Source organism: Chelmon rostratus, chromosome 22 (genome assembly GCF_017976325.1).
Source record: "Chelmon rostratus isolate fCheRos1 chromosome 22, fCheRos1.pri, whole genome shotgun sequence".
Lineage (NCBI taxonomy): Eukaryota > Metazoa > Chordata > Actinopteri > Chaetodontiformes > Chaetodontidae > Chelmon > Chelmon rostratus.
The window spans coordinates 3,117,662-3,130,939 of record NC_055679.1 but is presented as its reverse complement, the minus strand read 5'-3'; positions in this window follow the sequence as shown (position 1 = coordinate 3,130,939).

Here is a 13,278-nt window from a genome sequence, read left to right as displayed (position 1 = left end):
TAAGGAACTTAAAGCCACAAAGAGCAAACATGAGAGGGAATTTTAGACCTGCTCTGTGTCTGCTAGGTGTGTAAATAGACAACTAATTTGCCATAACAACTTTCTAGGGTGATAATATGTCAGTTTTGTTTTTACTTTTTGTTTTGCTTCCCCAAATTTGCCAAAGAAAATCAATAAATGCTGCTTTAAGCTAGTGGCCGTGGCCTAGAGGTTGGAGAAGTGGCTTGTGACCGGTTCAATTCCCCCACTGGACTGTCCCAGTTTGGGATCAATTAAGTAAATAAAAATGATAATAATTTGAAAGATGCAACAATCACATAAAATTCTACATATAGGGGGCTTTAAAATAGTTGTAATGCGACCCCTCGTCGTAAAGGCAATCAATCAGTTCCATATTGTAGCATCAAAACCGAGTACCAAAAAGCATCACACATCCAAAACTAAATCAAACCGTGACAAACAATCTGAAGTCTTCCAGCGAGCGTAACGGCTCGTCTCGGGGTACAGTTTGTCTTGGCCGCAGTTTGTTATCCCACCCTGCGTTTGGCTATAGAGCTTTTCATTACTGTTAACCGATGTCTGGATTTATGGATAAATGTCAGGCTCTGAGACAGACCACCACTGTGGCGGCATTACCATAAAGCAGCTCATGCTGTAGTGGTGCGTATAGCCTCGGGTTCCTGTGTGTTCATGTGCGTCAGTGGTGCGGTTCAGGTGGAGGTCGTGCAGAGTAAAAGCCCAGAGGGAGGCGGGCCTGAGCCCCAGTGCGCAGCGTTATGCTAATGGAAGCGTTGCCGACGGTGGCAGCGGAGAGCATCAATCTCAACTAAGGAGCATGACGATACTTAAGTCAGCGAGGCGGCTAAGCTTCACAGTGCCTCACACACACTCAATACAGCTGACATACAGCTGACAAAGATAGTGCACAGTCAGAGGCATACTTAGTTTACCGTGGCCATTCTGCATTTCACGCCATTTTTTCAGCAGTTTTTCCTCACCCACAATTCATGGCATGGTTTCAAACCTACTGCAGTTTATAATTAACTGCTGTCGCGGAAAACAAAGGCGCCCCAGATGACATGAATGTGACATTTCAGCGCGTAAGACGGCATGTTAGTTAAGCCTCATTTCCTGGAGGAGACTTCCATTTGCTTCTCTGAATGTCGACTGATTGACAGCAGCGAATGCGTAACACGGCGGTGATAGGAAAACATTTTACTCAGGCACAATGAGACAAGTATGAAACGCAAACTCCAAGCCAAATGAGTGTGATGCTTGACTGTCTCACAGGGTGGAAGCTGGTGATGATCCCCTGCCATACATCCAGCAGACATGATGAGTTCCTTATGTCCACACAACGTTCACTATCAACACAAGTACAAAACGGCCAAACTGAACAAACAAATAGAAACCCATATCATGTATTTAACTGCTTCACTGGGGGAATCAGATGATAAAGCCACTGCCAACTACCTGTCCTGCACCAAACATCAGGCAGACAAACTTAGCAACAGGCTGGTGAACATAATGGAGCATCTAGTAGCTGTGGAGTCAGGTATATTTCTAAGATGTTAAGGTGTCAAGCTAAAAGGAGGGTGGATATCGACTTACATTCATCAGGTGTACACAACTCCAAATCAGTGGGTTTGTTGACTCAAAATGGGCATACAGTGTTGATTTTGTCATTCTTGGAGACTTACTGGCAGTGGGGCTACAAAGGTACAAAGTTTGTCTTGAGGATGGCACTTGATTGAAGGCCAGCTGGCCATTGAAATCAAAAGGATTTATCCTCTTTGGAGCATGAATGTGCTAAGAAATCTTGAGACCATTAATATCCACAGCAAAATCTGTGGAAACCCAGCCCTTATATAAGGTTTGAGAGTACTGTATGGAGTGCTGAGGTTAAAATGGGGTTAGAGGAAGCTTTGAACTGATGTTGGCACTAGATATGACGTAGAAGCCACCCAAGTCTGCAGGAATCATATTCCGGGGACATTGAATATATAAATCAAAGTTCATGGCAATGTGGTCTGTAGCAGTGCTTTTGACTCAAGTTGAATGAACCAAAGTTCCTGAATGCAGAACATTGCCAGGTCCTACTACAAGTGAGGCAACAGATGAATGGCATTAAAATGTCAGCATGTAGAAGAATGGGTTAAAGGCAGACAACCTACACAGCTGGCACAAATTAACAGCCAAAGCAAACAGTGATATTATCCTTTGAGTAAACACTATAGTGCTCATAGGCCATCAATATTCCTTTGTAAAAAAAAAAAAAAAAAAGTCAGCATCATAGGACAAGCCTCAAGAGTTCCTGCTTCTAGAACACAAGTGAGGCTGACGTATTTTCCCTCACCCTATTTTCCATCCTGGAAAGGAGAGAGGACAAAACAAAACCCTTCCTTCTGGAGAATTTCAAACATCTGGCTTTGTTTGGGCTCAGTTCCGGGAACGGATCACAACTGCTGTCCACTCCCAGCACTGCGGCGGCCGGCCTGGCCGAGAGGCCTTCCTCCCTGGACGCAGATAAACAATCTTAACAGGCCAATTTGAAGCAGGGGTAAAAATAGCAGCATGTTGCTGCTCGTGGTTTTGAAGTTAACTGGAAAACAGGCCCTAAGGAGAGGAGGGGGGGGGGGCAGGGAAAGCATTTCACCTCTTACTCAATGGGGAGGGGAGATGTAAAAAGTGCAGGCCTCAAATCAGACTGATGGATGGATGGATGGATGGGGTGGTGTGATATGGGATGACCATGGTGGAGGTTAGATGGGTATGTCATCGTGACAACAGTCTGAGCCACTCAAACCGGAAAACAGACTGATGTCAGAGAGGGAGAGAGGGAGAGAGGGAGTGAGAGACAGAGAGACAGAGAGAGAACAGATGAAGACAGATGGGGGAAACGGGTCATGACATAATCCTGACACATCAGCCACTTACAGTAAAGCAAGATATTTAGTCATTCCTTTGCCAATAACAGCACCTACTCATGCCCCAACCTCTTATCAGCTCAAACACACACACACACACGCACACATGTCACGCACATACACACACAAGCACACACATACACACTTAAAACACCCCTGAGACCTCTCTGGATTACACTGCAGTTGTTTTTGAGTCTGACACACTTCTCCTAAAGCCCACTAAGCAGTGACTCAGAAAACACTCTCTCGCGCACACACACACACACACACACACACATACACACACAGTTCAATTACAAAGAGCAGCCTTTACCGGTGATGTGGTGCCAAAAGCACCTCGTCACGTAACTCAAACACTCTGGCCTTGCTGCCAGGCAGACACACAGCAGCCGTGTGATGAATGCATTCAGCCTGCATGCACACACACACACACACACACACACACACACACACACACACACACACACACACACACACACACACACTCTTAGAGTTAGTCAGCAAAAGCACTAACCACATGCCAAATTGTAAATCTTCAACTTCCCCCTCTGCTTCCCTGTTGGCTCAGTGCCAAGACAGCTTCTCAAAATGAGCAGCATGTTACAGTAAGAGCCGTTACGTTCCTGGAATGCCCTGTCTGCCGACACATCACGATGAGTCTACAAAAATCTCCCCATCCGAAACAAATATCCCCCCGATTCCAAATAGACCTCCTAGCATCTGATCGTGCTGCGGGCGTGTGGGTGTTGTAGGCGAATTGACTCGGACTGAAAGATTCACGTCATGGTCTGCTGGCAAGAGCGTAAACAGTCTGTGTGCAAATAAAGAGTCCTCTTTCAAAAATCTGCTGGCAGCAGTTCAGCGTTCAATATCTCTGTTATGGAGACTCTGATCCGTGAATGTGTCATTATTTGTATTCACTACGGATCGCCATTTGGTGTCGAGCCTGATGTTTTATTTAAACTGCTCAATTTTCCAACTCACGCAGCTTGTAAACACTGGTGAGCCGTCATTGGATGGAGCGTCTGACAGGTCGGGCCACGCCCTTTTAAAATCACCTTTCCTGGTGTTCATACAAGTTAAGGAAAGATGGAGGAGCAGCACAATCAGGCCAAACTGCTGAGACTTGCTTTGCTTTGTTTAGTCTTGTTTTGTTCTTCATGCATGAGGAGCTGTCGGCTTTTAGATGCCATCTTCTGTTTTTGCATGTTGGAGTGGCTTCCTGTGGTGTTTTTTTTTTTTCGGGATTATCTGTTCACGTGATAAACAGTGAACCGTTAAAGCAGCGAATACCTGAAAGAGCCAAGACAGAAAAGCTCAACCTTTCTGATAAAACCACTCCCTACTTGTTTGCTGTGAAACATCTCAAAGTAAGCATCAGTCATCATCATCCCAGTTTGTTATTTGGTTCTCATTCTCGTAGATTCTGCCATCGTGTCTATCACCACGTCTGGGATCATGGCGGCACCGCTGCATTAACTCCAATGAGGCAAGAAACACGAGCCAAACAGATTCTAAACAAGCTAGAAGTTTCTCCTCATTAACTAAACCACTTCGTTTGGAGGTAAAACTCAAACTGAGAGCTTCTTAGGTGGTTGAAAGGTGGACAAAGATCCATTATAAACTGATTTCATCGTTCATGTTTGTTTCTCCTCCAAAGAAGCTGATGCAATCTGGAGGTTTTGTTTACAACCTGTCCGACTGACTGCTCTTGTTTCATGCCCCATCTGACTTCTTCTTAGCAATGTGACCGCAGACTGCTCACTCAGCATTTGGCGTTGACCAGAACTATGAAAATAAGACCCAGGTTGCGTGGAACCAGAATTTATCTTTCAGAACAGATGAAGAGGAGAGTCTTGGTAGCCGATTGGTTAAAGCGCATTCAGCATTGCTGAATAGTTGCAACTGTCGCTGGCTGGCAGAGACCTTCGTTGGATGTCACACCGTTCTCCTTCCCTGTTTCCCCGTGTTTCCTGTCCGCCTCTTCACCCGTCACTATTTGCCTGATTAAAGGCAAATGCCCCCCCTCCAGGAAAGAGCTACACATGAGCATTACATTTAGTCCAGTTTGGAGTAAACACACCCAAGTGATGTACAGTCCCTAACAACCACCAATAGCATGTAGATGTTACCAAAACTACCCTTGAGGCTAAGCCTTCTTTTACAGACAGTGGGTCAAATCAGTATGTGTTATGAGAAAAATGTCGTAGTGTCGAACCCACTGAGAATTATGACCTGACCACAGTTCCCCTCAGCTCAACACAACATTTTAGGATCTTTTAGCTAATTGTTTTGGTTAATCACTTGGTTTTGGTTCAGTCAATGTTCTTGTCAACCACATTTCCAATGAAGCTGTTTGCAGGCGAAAAGCTCTGATAAACCTGCTGCCCACTACCCACTCAGACTGGAGTAACGACTGGCTGGTGAACAGAGCGGAGCTTTTAGCAGCTATGGAGCCTGATATTTCCCTCAGGAGTTGGTGGAGACCGAAAACAGGGTTGAAAGGTGGGCGAACAGAAACGTGGCTCCAAATGAAGGCTAACGTTAAAATATGTCTGCTGAACTCGCAAAAGATTGTTTGCTAACACATTAGCCACACAACAAAGCTTGTTCCACTGCTTCAAAGTGGTCGAAAAATATATATATCGTAACTAAAGCTGAATCACAGTTGTATCGTCTGCAGTGGGATTTGTTTTACTTCATCAAATTTCAGCACCCTTCAGCATGAATGCATAAGCTCGGCATATCTCCCCCTCAGCCCTTCTCCTCAGGAGTGGCGGTTTCCGTCAAAGTTGAGCAGCGTTTGTTCAGTAACAGCGAACCACTCCCAGGTGCACCAATGCCAACTTTGTCCTCTAACAATCAATGACCGAGCAGGAGCGTAGCATTCCCGAGCCGTTCCGCTCTGAAAGAAAATCAATAACGACAGGATGTCCTGCATGCCTATGTCAGAATCTATCATTCCAATCACGGCAGGTTGCAATACCAGATCACTGGATAGAAAAGATATCAATCGGGCCACAGAGAGGGTTCAATTTCAAAGGCCTCCACACCTTAAAAAAGCACCGACACCTACATGTGAGCAGCATTTGGGACATGTTCATTAATAATTAACATCCACAAACTGCAGCTGGAACTCCTGCAAAAAACAGCCTCTACTTTAAAGTCTTTCCGATCAAATACAAGCTGTCAGATACTGAGCCTGATCGGAGGAATTATAAAGCGGTGAAGAATCGTGAATGAGCAGAATATTTTCGTACTGTCCAACCAGCATTTGGCTCAGTGATCATCGACTGGAAGTCAAACATGTGAGCCCTGGCATTTTAATAATTACAAAACCAGTGAGTGAACACAAAGCACAGGACACGCAGGGATACGTTAGTACGAGCAAAACACATTGTAAAACCAGTCATGTACGTTTTGATCTCCATCAAAAGGAGATGTGTCAGCAGATTTGGGAAAGCCGTGGGCTTATTTACTTCACTACCTTGTTTCCTTCTTGCAAAGTCATCGTCACCTGAATTGAGACCGCTTAAACAGGTGGGTCTTGGTTGGGCTCCAATCAAAATCTGGCAACACCAGAAGGATTTCTACCCATTAGTCACTGATTATTACCTGTTACCTGTCCACATGACAATTTGCTCGATTCGTTTGTAATGAAGCAGCATAAACACAACATGGACCAAATCTATAAGGCAACAATGAATTTTTTTCCTTTGGTTTGGACCAACTGAACTAAACAATGTCAGACTACTTCCCAATGTGGCCTGATGACCTTTTCTTCCTGCAGATTTAAGTGGTGTCGGAGACGTGGTAACTGGATACTGAATGAAAGAAACTGCTGGCAGGCGGCACCTTAAGTGACATCATACAGTTCTCGTGGCTGCATCACAATGCCTCCTTGTTCTCACTCCAAAAACTCTGCATCTCGTGTGTCTTTATAGCCTCGCTGTAATCGGACGGCCTCGCCTCGGCGGACGCATGATGAACTCAGGTGTACATGAAAAGCTGTGAACGTAGCTGGGAGAAGTACTTTCTCACTGCTGCCTGAAGTGGCCACACTTGTCAGAAAGGTATAGAAAATGTCAGACGCAGCCTCCCTCCAGCTTTGACGCTGGGAATGTTTCAGACACCGTTAGACAATCTGACAAGCACTTCACAAGATCAGCTGCCATGTCCCGCATTTCAAAGCACTCGACAACCGACAGACACGGCGCAAGTACACGATGTATATCCAACTTGCTGAGTCATGCAACGTAAAGTCAACAGAACACACACACCCCCTGACACGCTAACGTCATCCACTTGGCTGTCAGTCCATTTCACCCTCTCATGACATGCCCTCACACTGCAGACACATGCACCCAGCATCGCAAACTGTGTCAGACGTCACAGCTGTGTGTTCGATTTAAGACACGAGGGCGTGGAACTAGACACAAGGCCTTGTTGTGCAACGCGGAAACAAGAACTGTGGGTTTGCTAAGCCATGTCACCTCGTGACTCCCTGCCTCGGCTTGGCTGTGGAAACAATGGCAACGTGGCCGTGATGACAGAGTGATCGGCGCAAAGGGACGTCATCAACAGCCGGCTCAGTTCCAGACAGAGTGGACATAATCCTTCATTCAACTGAACAACGTCTGAGGCAGATTAAGACCTGAGAACTCGAAACAAAGAGTGCTGGATCTATAAAGGGCTACATTAGCTACATTTAGACATAGCTCAGTGTCATCACTGTAAAGAAATGAAACCACAGTAGAAAAGAGGTGTCAGTAGGTATTTCTAAAAGTAGGGTCTACTTTCCAATCAAACCTATTGATTATTAGCACCCCTACTTCTTCACTCAGTGTTTTCAGTTTGTCTGAGAAACGAGTGTCCAGCTGCAGCGAGGGCCACCAAGTCAACATACTATCTGGGCTTAATTACAAATTCCCATTGGGACCCAGGCAGTCAAAAAGAATAGAGGCACTACTCCTCCTCCCCCAAGTCTTGTTGATTTGTACTATTTTAACTGATTTTGTTTGTCGATTCAACCTAAATAAAGGTTGAATATACACAGCAGCCTTTCTGCTTTGGTCTTGTTTTTGTTCTGCATGGATGGAGAAAAGCAGATAATATATCTGTTAGGTGGCCCTGCCTTAGGATTTTAACGTACGCTGTCTAACCCTAATTCTACTTTGGTTCCCATTCTGTCGCAAATGGACTTTTCCACTCATAAATTCAGCCTGACTGAATTCGAGCCACTCGTATCCAGCCAGTAGAGTGGGAGAGAGACAGATCGAGTGGGACCGAGCTCTCGTTCAGGAAGTGATGATGATCTTTTTATATAATTATATATCCTGCCCACATTGTTTCCAGTTCTGCCGGCTTTATGCCAGAGCGTGCCGATACGTCTTGCATTGCCATTCCTGTCTGACTGCAGCATAACCAGCTCGCTAAAGGATAAAGAATCAGCACTGGAAGAGCTGATGTTCTGTCAAACAGACTGCTCTGAGGCTGGATTTTACTGTGATGTTTCCTCTATTTCTTCTCACAAAGAACTGAGAAAAGTTGATGAAAACCACCACCACGACCACACAGCTCATGCTCCTGTGCTTCCACTGAGAGCTGCCGAGTCACGGGCTCTCTCGCAGCACGTTAACGCCCACCGCAGCACACGAACACACCCCGCCGTGACACGGGCTCTCCGCCGCAACTTCCAACTAAAACAAAGCGCTCGGCGCGACCGCTGCCAGCTCCCGCCCCGGCAGGAAATGATGCGAATTGGGCTCGCGTCACAGCTCTGGCCTCTGAGGGCGCTCCTGTGGCGCCCATTAATGCTCAGGTGTCAGCTGTTGCTGGGGTTGGATGAGAGTGTGTATCTCGACTCTGATTTCGTACTGAACGGGTTAAAGAAAAGAATTAGGGTTGGGCAATTAGGTGAATGCATCAGGGATCAGTGATGAGCTCAATCAATTGCCAGTGGAAATTCCCTTGTTAATTGTTTGGTAAATGAAAGGACAATATCGGTGTTTCGGTCCAAGTTTCAGTCCAGTCATCTGACACCCAAGAAAAGTCTCTGCCTGGAAATTATCGCCTGAGTTGTCTGACTTATTGTGTGTGTTGGGTTAGATGTTAGACAGGACAGAGGCAGACATGCATAGGGTCTAACTCTATATGGCACTGGCATTATCATTTAAATTACCTCGATGTGTAGGAAATATAAAATGAGCCCAGAGAAGGGCCCTGAAATGTGGAGAACACTGAAGTGTTCTCAGTCGAGCGCCTTTGGGTGTCTGCTTCTTACAATGACAGCGACAGCCACTCTATAATACAAGTTTAAAGCAAAATTGCCAATTTATTGTGCATGTTAAAGCTCCTCAAGTTGCCACCATATTTATCTGTCTTCTGTTGATGAGATGACTGAAGATGAGCAGGAAACGACTTAGGAAATGACTTCATTTGAAGGCCACTAAACGCTGACTTCAAATAAATGAATAGATAAACAGAGAGAAATTAAAAATACATTGCACTGATTGGGGGGAAAAAACTTTTCAATACATTTCATCCATAAGAATGATGTGCGTCTTGCTGGCAACACATTGTAATTATAGCTCCATGAAGACGATGTTATGGCTTAATTAAAGGTATCCCTTTTTCAGCCTATCACATTCAGCCGTGGTGGATGCTACTTGGCCCTCTCATCTCGGCACAGCTACAACTCCTCAGCCTCCGTCCTGTTTGTTATAAAAAATTATATAATCCACCAAACTGATGCCAAATCACTTCAGCCCACATACATGCCATAGGATCAAAAGCAGCCACGCCCCATTTGTGGTAATGCTTTAGATTAAAGCCTCTAAGTCACAGTGTAATTATATTTTGCATGTGAGGAACCATATGTATATACACTGCTCACTGGTACAAACAAATGTAGGCACGGTAAGGAAAGGAAAGAAGGTTAGGGAATAAGGTGTTAACGAGTTTGTGCTTAAGAGAAGAGATTTTTTTTAATAGTGAGGCAGTTATTGAACAATCACAGGCTGTTGAACCTGCGACGTACTTAATCCATGTTGAAGCAGCACTTTTTTTTGCCATCGGAAGGCAGCGAAACAAGCTGAAAACAAACCTGACGTAACCGTGAGCGACCACCTCCCACATTACACACAGGCACCATCGGCACGACACAAATATTGATCAGCGCAGCACACGAAATGTTCTGCATCACAAAGAAAGGAGGCCACTGTGTGCAGGATTCTTCCAACTCTGATGGCCCATGCATGCAGCAGTTTCACTCAGTATCAGACATTAATGTGGCCTATTGGACAAAGGTTATAAAAAGGTATAAAAGGTCAGTTTTGGTCATAAATACAGACCAAAACTCCACAGTGCAGGTCGTAATATAAAGTGTCAAGCATATCTGACAGCTCTGAGCATGCATGTGTCATCAGGTAGGTGGATTGCTGCATGAATTTGGTTAATATCAGGCTGTTAGAGTCTGTGTAAGCACGTTCTGTGATTGCTGCTGTGTTAACCTGCCTCCCCCCTGTCCTCCAGCTTCATCTCCTAGTGGAAAAACACACCAGGAGATGTTTCGCTCCCTACCGGCGCTTGGCATCTGGTCAAAACTCCCAGGCTTTCACCTTTCCTCTCACTCTCTCTCTCTCTCTCTCTCACACACACACACACACCACCTCTGCCTGTCTGACAACCTCTCTCTGCCTGTCTACCATTATTGAGACACGGCAGGCTAATTGTTTGTGGCAGGAGGTCTGGTTCAGAGCCCGCTGGATCCTGTTACCTTCCACTGACGCGAGTTCATGTGGGAAAGCACACAGGTAGGTAAACAAAACCCAGGCGGGTGGTGCATGGGCCAGTCGTGAGCACTCATACACACACCCACACACACCCACTTGCATATGCACTCCTGTAAACAAGCCCAACATTGCCAGCATCAGATATACATTACATAAACCCATAAAGATAAGAGTTATTCCTGTCGTCCATTTCACTCACCGTCTCCTGTGCCATGGTGTGTGTAGGTTAAAGTCTGTTTGCCTCTGCCTGCTTGTCCTCTCCTCCTGTCTCCTCCCAGTTTTCCCTCATGACTAACACTCGCGAGCAAAACCTTCCTTTTCTTCAAAATTTGGCCACAGCATCCGTTTCATCAGAGGAATGTTTCCCCCTCTGCTGTCACTTCACCCCATCTTACACCATGCTGGAACTGAGCGGTGGTGGTTCCTGTCTCTCGCTGTGCCCTGACACTCTCCTCTCTGTCTCTTCGTGCATGTGTCTGTGTGTCTGCGTGTGTGTGTGTGTGTGTCCTGTCCTACAAAACAAAGTGGGTGTGTCTCTGTGAAACAAGCCAAAAAATGTGAGTAAAGAGGAGGAAGCACACACCCACGTGCGAGCGGGCTATTGATCAGCTCTGTTGCATGTGTGTGTGAGTCTAGGTGTGACTGTATATGTGTGTGTGTGTGCGGTGTCCTGGGAGTGTGTGTGTTTTTCGCCCACTTTCCCTCTTTCTGTTTCTCTGTCAGCATTTCCTTGACTCCAGGACGCACACTGTGCGTGCACCCAAATCAACGGAGTGTGTTCGATGTGTGGTTGTGTGTGTGTGTGTGATGCGAGTGCCAGGCAGCTGGACAGGGTCCCAGCCACGCCAGAAGGATGGCAGGGAAACCCGGGAGAAAGTACAATGCCAGCCATTTCACACAATTTGACTGTACGTGGAATTGAACCGACAACCCTGGCACTGCTGGTGCCTTTCTCCGCCCTTTGTGCCTGACAGCAGGACCACACACCAACCGTCTCCGCTCTGTAGTCAAATAAGAAGAAGAAAAAAACATCCCTCCGGGCTCTAAATTGCGCTCCGTTAGCCTCCAACATATGAACTGAATGGTAAACAGCAGGAGAATGAGAGTAGCTGAGGGACTCTATAAAAAGAGCCCCCGTCTCCATGGCGATGCCAGAGGCAAAGAGCGGTTCTGTCCGAGTGGCCGCGCTTCCCGCCGATGCCAACCCCCCCCTCTCCTGCCGCCACCGCCTCCTCTCTGTACACACAAGGCATTGTGGGAAAGCAAACGCGTTTCACACGCCCTCCCTGCGAGGTGCCGGACCTGAACGCGGCCACGCTCCACGCAGACCAGACCCACAATCAGAAGAAGAAGTGAACACTCTCTTGACTTTGACACCACCCACTGATCAGAGGTCAGGGTCAGCACACCTGTACGCCTGTCTTTATCCTTTCCCTCGAAAATCTGTTACTTTGTCTGTAAAACATTCATCGTGACACATGTTGCTGAGAGTTAAGTTCCTTTCACACACGCTGTGAGATAAAAGCAAAGCTCTCTTCACCGGGGATAGCCCCTGCTGATATCTCCAACCCTCAACCCTCACACTGACTGGAGAGCAGACTCGTAGGAAAACTACCTTTCATTGTGTTTTTGGGCGGACGATCCTTTTAACCAACCACGGCGATCCGTCCGTGGCGTGTAGCGGAGGTATCTGGGTCACGGCAGTAAACATAAATACAGCTGCTCGGAGAAGGTGAGAGCAGGAGAACAGGAGCTGTGTCTCCAATTAGAGAGCATGATCCATGGCCTCAAACACACACACACGCACACACACAGAGCTGGGTCAAACCTTTATGAGTTTGTGTGTGTGTGTGTGTGTGTGTGTGTGTGTGTGTGTGTGTGTGTGTAAAAGAGAGAGAGACTGCATGACCTGAGTGATGAGCAGGTTTCTCGCTAATGAGGCCGAACTCTAGTTTACCCCCCGCAGAGATTCACCTTCTGACAGAATGGGGCCCCTGTTTACACACACACACACACACACGAATGCGTGTGTGCCAGAGTGAGGACTTTTTTGGAAAGTGAGGCCGGTCTTCACAACCCACAAGTGGGCTGTTTGAAAGTTAAGACTTGGTTTTAAGGATTAGGTTAGAACTAGGTTTAGGTCAGGGTTAGGGGTTTCGTCGTCATGATTAAGGTTAGAAGTGTAGGCGTGTGTGTGTGTGCGAGTGGAGATAAAGCTTTTATGAATGTGATGTTGTTGCAGTGCGGGGCAAAGGTACAGCGGTGCCACACCCAGCCCTCCCAGCCATTCACAAATCCTGGTCAGATTCCCAGTAAAACGCAGGGCTGCAAAGTGCTGAGTCAACAGAGTGTGTGTGTGTGTGTGTGTGTGTGTGAGACAGAGAGACAGGGAGCAGAGATAAATCATTTATCAGCATTTAAAACGGCGAAACTCTGGAGCGAAATCAGTTCATTTCAATGGGCGTTAAATCCAAGTTCAAGTTTCCTCAGGAATCATGCTACAGCACCTTTTTAGTTTGCTTCCTCCACTAGCTTGCCTGAATAGAAAACATCCTCAC